The sequence below is a fragment of the Euphorbia lathyris genome, chromosome 3 (genome assembly GCF_963576675.1).
Source record: "Euphorbia lathyris chromosome 3, ddEupLath1.1, whole genome shotgun sequence".
Lineage (NCBI taxonomy): Eukaryota > Viridiplantae > Streptophyta > Magnoliopsida > Malpighiales > Euphorbiaceae > Euphorbia > Euphorbia lathyris.
The window spans coordinates 43,864,660-43,871,301 of record NC_088912.1 but is presented as its reverse complement, the minus strand read 5'-3'; the positions used below and the strand labels follow the sequence as shown (position 1 = coordinate 43,871,301).

General features: G+C 40.7%; 1 non-coding gene across 1 annotated transcript; it reads right to left on the bottom strand.

The window, feature by feature from the left end:
- Positions 1-4,942: 4,942 nt before the first annotated feature.
- LOC136225055 (small nucleolar RNA R71) lies at positions 4,943-5,049 on the bottom strand. Its single transcript, XR_010686793.1, has one exon. It is a non-coding gene; the product is annotated as a small nucleolar RNA R71 (small nucleolar RNA).
- Between the last annotated feature and the right edge of the window lie 1,593 nt (positions 5,050-6,642).

The window sequence follows — 6,642 nt, the reverse complement described above, 5'->3', positions numbered from 1 at the left end:
CAACCAGCATTGGGCGCGCGCGCCCAACTGATGTTGGGCGTTCGCCCAATGAGCGTTGGGCGTCCGCCCAACGTCGCTGGGCGCTCGCCCAGCGGCCGTCGGGCGTGCGCCCCGCGCTGTCGGGCGCGCGCACCCAACGGTCGTCGAGCGCGCGCTCGCACTGCTGGGCGTGCACGTCTAGCGGACGTCGAGCGTGCGCCCAGCGCTGCTGGGCGTGCGTCCAACTGTCGTCGGACACGCGTCGGCTGCCGCTAGGCGCTCGCGCCACGTCACTGAGCACTCACGAGCCGTCGACTTGACGACCGCGACTCCCATCAACTTTTCCTTTCTTTTTTTTATTATATATTTTTTCTTCTCTTTTTTAAAATTTCCGGAACCAACCGCTTCGACCGTCTTGTTACAGGTTTTCGTCACAGGTCCTCCGACTCGGTGTCTACAACCGTCTTGTGTGAAGAGTCCTTGCAGTGGAAGTGCTGCTTCTCATTGGGTACCTTGTCGTGAACAAGCCAATCAACCTCAATCCTAGGGAGTGAACCGGGCGCAGGAAATGATTTCAGGTGAAGCTCACCCTTCTTGTTCTCATCTTAAGGGAAGGCCCAGGCGCAGAAGGAAGACTCTTTGATCGGGTAGTTCCCCTGCCTTGTTCTCAGTCATCTTAGGTGCAGTTGGCCAATCAAACTAATTACTCTAGTGGTTCCCTTGTTCTTGTCATAGTCATAGCAGTTAGCCCCTAAACCATCTTTTATTCTTTTGTTCCAGTTGTCAGTGATGAAATAGAAAGAAAAACATTCCATTTTCTGGTCTCATATCCAAGTTGCATCAATCAAGTCAGTTTATGAAGGAAAATCTGTTGAACAAATTGAATATTCCTCCCCAATGAACGTACCTGAACCTCAAGCACGACAGATTGACTTTGATAAGCGCACTAGCTGACTACGAGATCAGTCTCACCTCGAGTTCGACTACGGAATGGAATCCTACCCGTCTCATATATAGAATAGAGAACCTGGGCACGAGCCTAATACCAGGGACTATTGACTGAACTTGCATTCATCTAGTTTGCTTCTCTCACCCAATCGTCCAGTCGCAAGATCTATTGCAGTTCCCTTCCCCCAATCGGAATGCTCTATCCATTTCAAGTTGAGTTCGCCCGTCTCAGTAGAGAACTTTTGAGATAGAGACTACTAACAAGCGAGCTACTTCATGAGCACTAGAGAGAGTTCAGGTAAGCAGACAGTCGAGATTGTTGGTCATGTTACTGACCGGTTTCGATATAGTACCGTAGTACACTGATCACTAACCCCATCTGTACTAAAATAAAAACAGTACAGGCAACGGAATCAACTACAACAACATATGCTCAAAGAGGCTTTCTCAGTTCATTCGCTTGTTCTAACTATATAAATATATACGGCCAGGCAGAAATGCATAAAGAGAGAGATTCCTCTTCTAGAGTCATGTTGGGTCCATCTCGAGATGCTCACTACGACCTAGCCCCCTTTCCGTTTAACAGCGGATACACTACATCGGATATGCGACCTTCATTCACTACATGTAAAGCAACCTTCCTAATGTGGAAACCCCGAGCAAGGCGCGGAGGCCCGATCGACTGGTGTCTTCGACGGGGCTTCAATAGCGGCATATTCTGGTACGCTACTAGGAGAGAGAGGGCAGACCTTATACCAGGCCTGTAAAATGGAGCGAAGGGCAAGCTTCTGAGCTAAGAGCACAGTTAACGGATCCGGCTGATTATTATTAACTTGAACAAACTAGATCCTGGGGGCGGACTGACTTCCTTAAACAGGATAAAAACTAGAAGATGGATATTGCAGAAGGCTAAAAGCATAGCGACGGGATGTAATGAATCGGTCTTTGAGGTCGCATACCTTGGTTGCAGTGACATCGACACTGACGAGTCCTCTCATTTCCGCAATCCAAACAAGCCAATGGGATATAAAATATCATAAGTAAGGTAAGCCGGGTTTGAGAGTCAGCCAGTCCTACAGACAGAAAGAAACTGAGAGATAGGAGATTCGAGCGAGCAAGTCCGAGACTATGAGCAGTAGCAATAGCTGTGGCCAAGATACGAGCAAGAGAATAGCCATTCTTTCGAACCTTTCAGAAGAGGAAAAAGATCTCATCTCCCGTTCTGGAAAAAGACTTTCTTGGCTACCATTCTCGCTCAAATCCTCAATCGTCATGTAAGCCCAGGGCAAGACAAATAGGTAGAGTCACGATAGACTTGGAAGGTATTTGTTCCCCTCCTCTTTCTCGATGTGAATCATAGCCCTGTTTTGTAAACTTGAAAAATCGTATTCTAGTTACAGTCAACATAGTAGCTGTAACGTGAACAGCGCTTCGCTACTTATATAGGCTATACCCCGTGCTGAATGAAAAAGTTTCCCCCATTCAATTTGTAGGGACAACCCCGACCTCCTCTCTTCTAGAATGCTTTTAGGCGTTCTGGTTTTGCTTCTCATTAAGAAGCACACTGGGCTTTAGTCGGAATAGGCAAGCGGTGTGCTTTAAGAGTCAAAAAGGAATTCATATCAAAATGAAAAGGAAGCTTTCTATTTTTCAGTATGGATCACATTTTGATCCAACGGGTCCCCCTCGTTATTCACCCAGCGATTGGATGGAGATTTCCGTATCGGAATCTTCTCCATCTGAGGGAAGTTGTTCTATAGGGCCCCCCTGGTCTCCAATAGTTCCGCTTCTGAGGCGTTGTTAAGCCCAAAATATACCTAAAATATCATCAATAATTACATCAATATTGCTACGAATTTATGCTATTTATACCCATTTAGAATGCTTTTACTCTCGAATATGTTTCTTTCATGCAAGGTACATAAATATTTGGTAAAATCCAAATAGGAGTAAATAGAGCTCAAAAATAGAAGAAAAGCCCTACAAAAGGAGTCGAAGACGACGACAATTAATAATGCCAAGTCGAGGACACGAACGAGAGCTGAAAAACGAAAAAAGCTCCGTGCCGCGACCGCGGCTTCCCCTTTTTATGGTCGCGACACGCGTCGCCAGTCACTTTTCCCCTTCGTCCGAAGTACAATTGATGCTCCCCCATTCTCGGTAGTGAATTTGATAAATCTCGGTACGAGCAGGATATTTAGAAGCCTAGATACACACTTTCGTTTTCGACGAAACGCGATCGTTCGGGTGGATAAGAACGTCCCTTCACTAGATATACGACTCTCCACAACGGATACGTCTTTTCGCAACGGACACGACACTTCGATCAAGACTCTTCAACATCTATAAATAAAGAGTTGATGGAGAGTTGATGAGAGAATAATGACATATAATGATATATGTGTAGAAGAAAGAGATTAGTGTAGAATTTATGCAGAAATTCCGAATCAAGTGATTCAGAAGTTAGATTTAGATTCTGTAAAAAGCAATATGATGTACACACATTGTTTACAAATTAATAACAAATTCAGTAGCGTTTAGACATTGTTCCAGTTTAGTTTTCATTTTGGTAGTAGACCGACCCAGTCTCTATTACGAAGATTCAACGAGAAGATTGAGTAGAGGATTCGCCCCTGAGCCTGACAAACTCGAACGAAACCCAAGGAAAGGATTGACAACCCGTTCACTTGCACGCCGTCGAAGAATTCAATGCTCCATGTTCTCTGTAAACTTGTATCAATTTATATTTCATCTAATAAAGTCCGTTCTATTCGATAGATTTTTATGCAGCACTTTGGTAAATGAGCCGAAGTGGATTTATGCTGGTGTTTTCATTAAAACATATTTAATTCAAATCTTTACAAGAAAACTTTGTTGAACACTTAGTCAAATTATCATCTCGAAAGAGTTTTAATTTGATTAAGGGCAACTATCCCGAAAGGGTTTTGTCGCGTTCAAAGCCAATTAATTAGAGGTTTCGTCATTTATTTCATCTTTATAATTCGTACAAAGTTTAAAGTTGTTTCTTTGCTTAATGCAAACAAATATACCTGTTTACTTTTCTAAAGTACTAAAACGTTCCTGTTTTGCAAATTCATTTTTAATCAGATATTTTCTAACATCTTCATATTCTAATCTAATTCTCATTCTAGCAATTTCAAAACCAAAACCGATTAAACGATTTTTCCATATCATAAACCTAAAAGTAAATTTAACCGATTATAAATAAGTTTTGTTTAAAAAAGTGTTCCCCGTGGGATCGATATCTTTTATTACTACAAGCGTATACCGTGCACTTGCGGAAATCGCTCAACAAGTTTTTGGCGCCGTTGCCGGGGAAACGCCAAAATTTTTGACAAAATTTTAAATTTTTCGTGTTTTATTACGAATCTAGGTTTATTCATACTTATTCAAACTTTTATATTTTTAATTATTTTCAATTACTAACTTATTTATTTTTCAAGTTCTGTTTTGTAGGTAGTTTCGGTTCGTGCGAAATTTCAAGTTCATGAGCAGTTCTCAAAGTTCGGGCACGTCACCAGATCCTATTGACCCAGAAATTGAAAGAACTCTTAAAAAGAACAAGAGAGAAAAGAAAAAGAAAAACCAAACCCCAATAAAAACTAAAATTACCGAGCCAGAAGTAATGGCCACACTTATGGATTACGCTAGGCCAGGAGTGGCCGGTGTAACAAACAGTATAGTTAGACCCCAAATCAATGCAAATCAATTTGAAATTAAGCCTGCGTTGCTTAATATGTTGCAAAATAATGTAACGTTTTACGGGTTACCTAACGAAAATCCTAATACCCATTTGACAAATTTCTTAGAAATTTGTGACACTTTTAAAATACCAAATGTGACTGCGGAAGCGATCAATCTTTGCCTTTTTCCTTTTACTTTGAAGGATCGAGCCAAAGAATGGTTAACTTCTATGCCAGCCGCATCAATTGAGACTTGGGAGCAATTAGCCCAAGAATTTTTATCAAAATTTTTCCCTTTAGCAAAAACCGCAAGAGTCATTAAAGAGTTAACATCTTTTTCTCAAAATGATAATGAAACTCTTTATGAGGCTTGGGAACGTTTTAAAGAACTTCAACGTTTATGCCCACACCACCAATTGCCCGCTGAACTTTTAATGCAAACATTTTACAATGGACTAAATCCTACAACTAGAGGTTCATTGGACGCTATGTCTGGAGGGTTATTCATGAAGAAAACATCTGCCCAAGCAAGAGAACTTTTGGAGGAAATGGCAATCAACAGCAGTATGTGGCCCGCGGAACGTGGACACCTACCATCAGCGAAACCATCATCCTCAACAACATCATCATTTAAAGGTATAGTGAATCTTGATCCAGTAGCGATGTTGCAAGCCCAATTTTCTGCCTTGTCGCACAAAATTGATAGGTTTATGGCACCGTGTGATCCTAATGGTCAACCAATCCGCACGGATGTGGATTACGAAGGTATGAGTGAAATTGAACAGGTAAATTTTGTCCAAGGGCAAAACCAAACTAATAATCCTTATTCCAATACATATAATCCTGGATGGAGAAATCATCCTAACTTTAACTGGAGAGATAATAACAATAATAATGTTAATGCTAATCAAAATCGTACTACTAATTATCAAAATCAATCAAGAGATACGATTAGCACCTTATCTTCTAAAATCGACAAATTCATTGATGCGATGAGCGGAAAAATAAGTAATCACAACGATGGTTTTAAACGGATCGAGAATAAATTCGATCAGCTTATTAAAAACCAATCATCTAGCATCCATAATTTGGAGATTCAAATTGGACAACTCGCTAAATCAATTCCATCCCGCAAAGAGGAAAGTCTTCCAAGCCATACGGAAGAAAATCCGAAAGAGCATGTTAAGGCTATCACTCTTCGTTCAGGGAAAAATTACTTAGGTCCGGAAATGCCCGAAAATTCGACTTTACCTGGAACTGATTTACCAAAGCCCAAAGAAGATACGTTAAATCAAAAAGATGCACCGATTGACTCTAGTACAAAAACTTTTGTACCCAAACCACCTTTTCCACACAAAGTCCGCAATAAGGACTATGACAAACAACTTTTAACATTTTTAGACAAACTTAAGAATTTGCATATTAATTTAACGTTTATGGATGCGATTACGCAAATTCCCAATTATGGTAAATTCCTCAAAGATTTAATTTCAAAGAAAATCAGTTGGGAAGGAATTTCATCCATTTCACTAACTGAAGATTGCAGTTCGATTGTGTCAAGCAATTTGCCCACAAAACTCAAAGATCCCGGATGTTTTACCATTCCGTGTAAATTGGGAGATATTGAATTTCCCAGTTGTCTTTGTGATTTAGGAGCAAGAATTAACTTGATGCCATTATCTATATTTAATAAGTTAGGTTTAGAAGAAGACATCAAACGTACCAATGTGGTTTTACAATTAGCGGATCAAACCACTAAAAGACCATACGGTATAATTGAGGATGTTTTAGTTAAAGTTGACAAATTTATTTTTCCTATCGATTTCGTTATTTTAGATTTTGCTTATGATGTAAATTGTCCGCTAATCTTTGGTAGACCGTTCATGAACACGGGACGTGCTCTAGTTGATGTGTCGGAAGGGAAAGTAGTTTTACGAATAGGCGATGATAAGATTGAGTTTGATATGAATCAAGCGATGAAATATCCTATAGAGGATTTCGCTTGTATGAA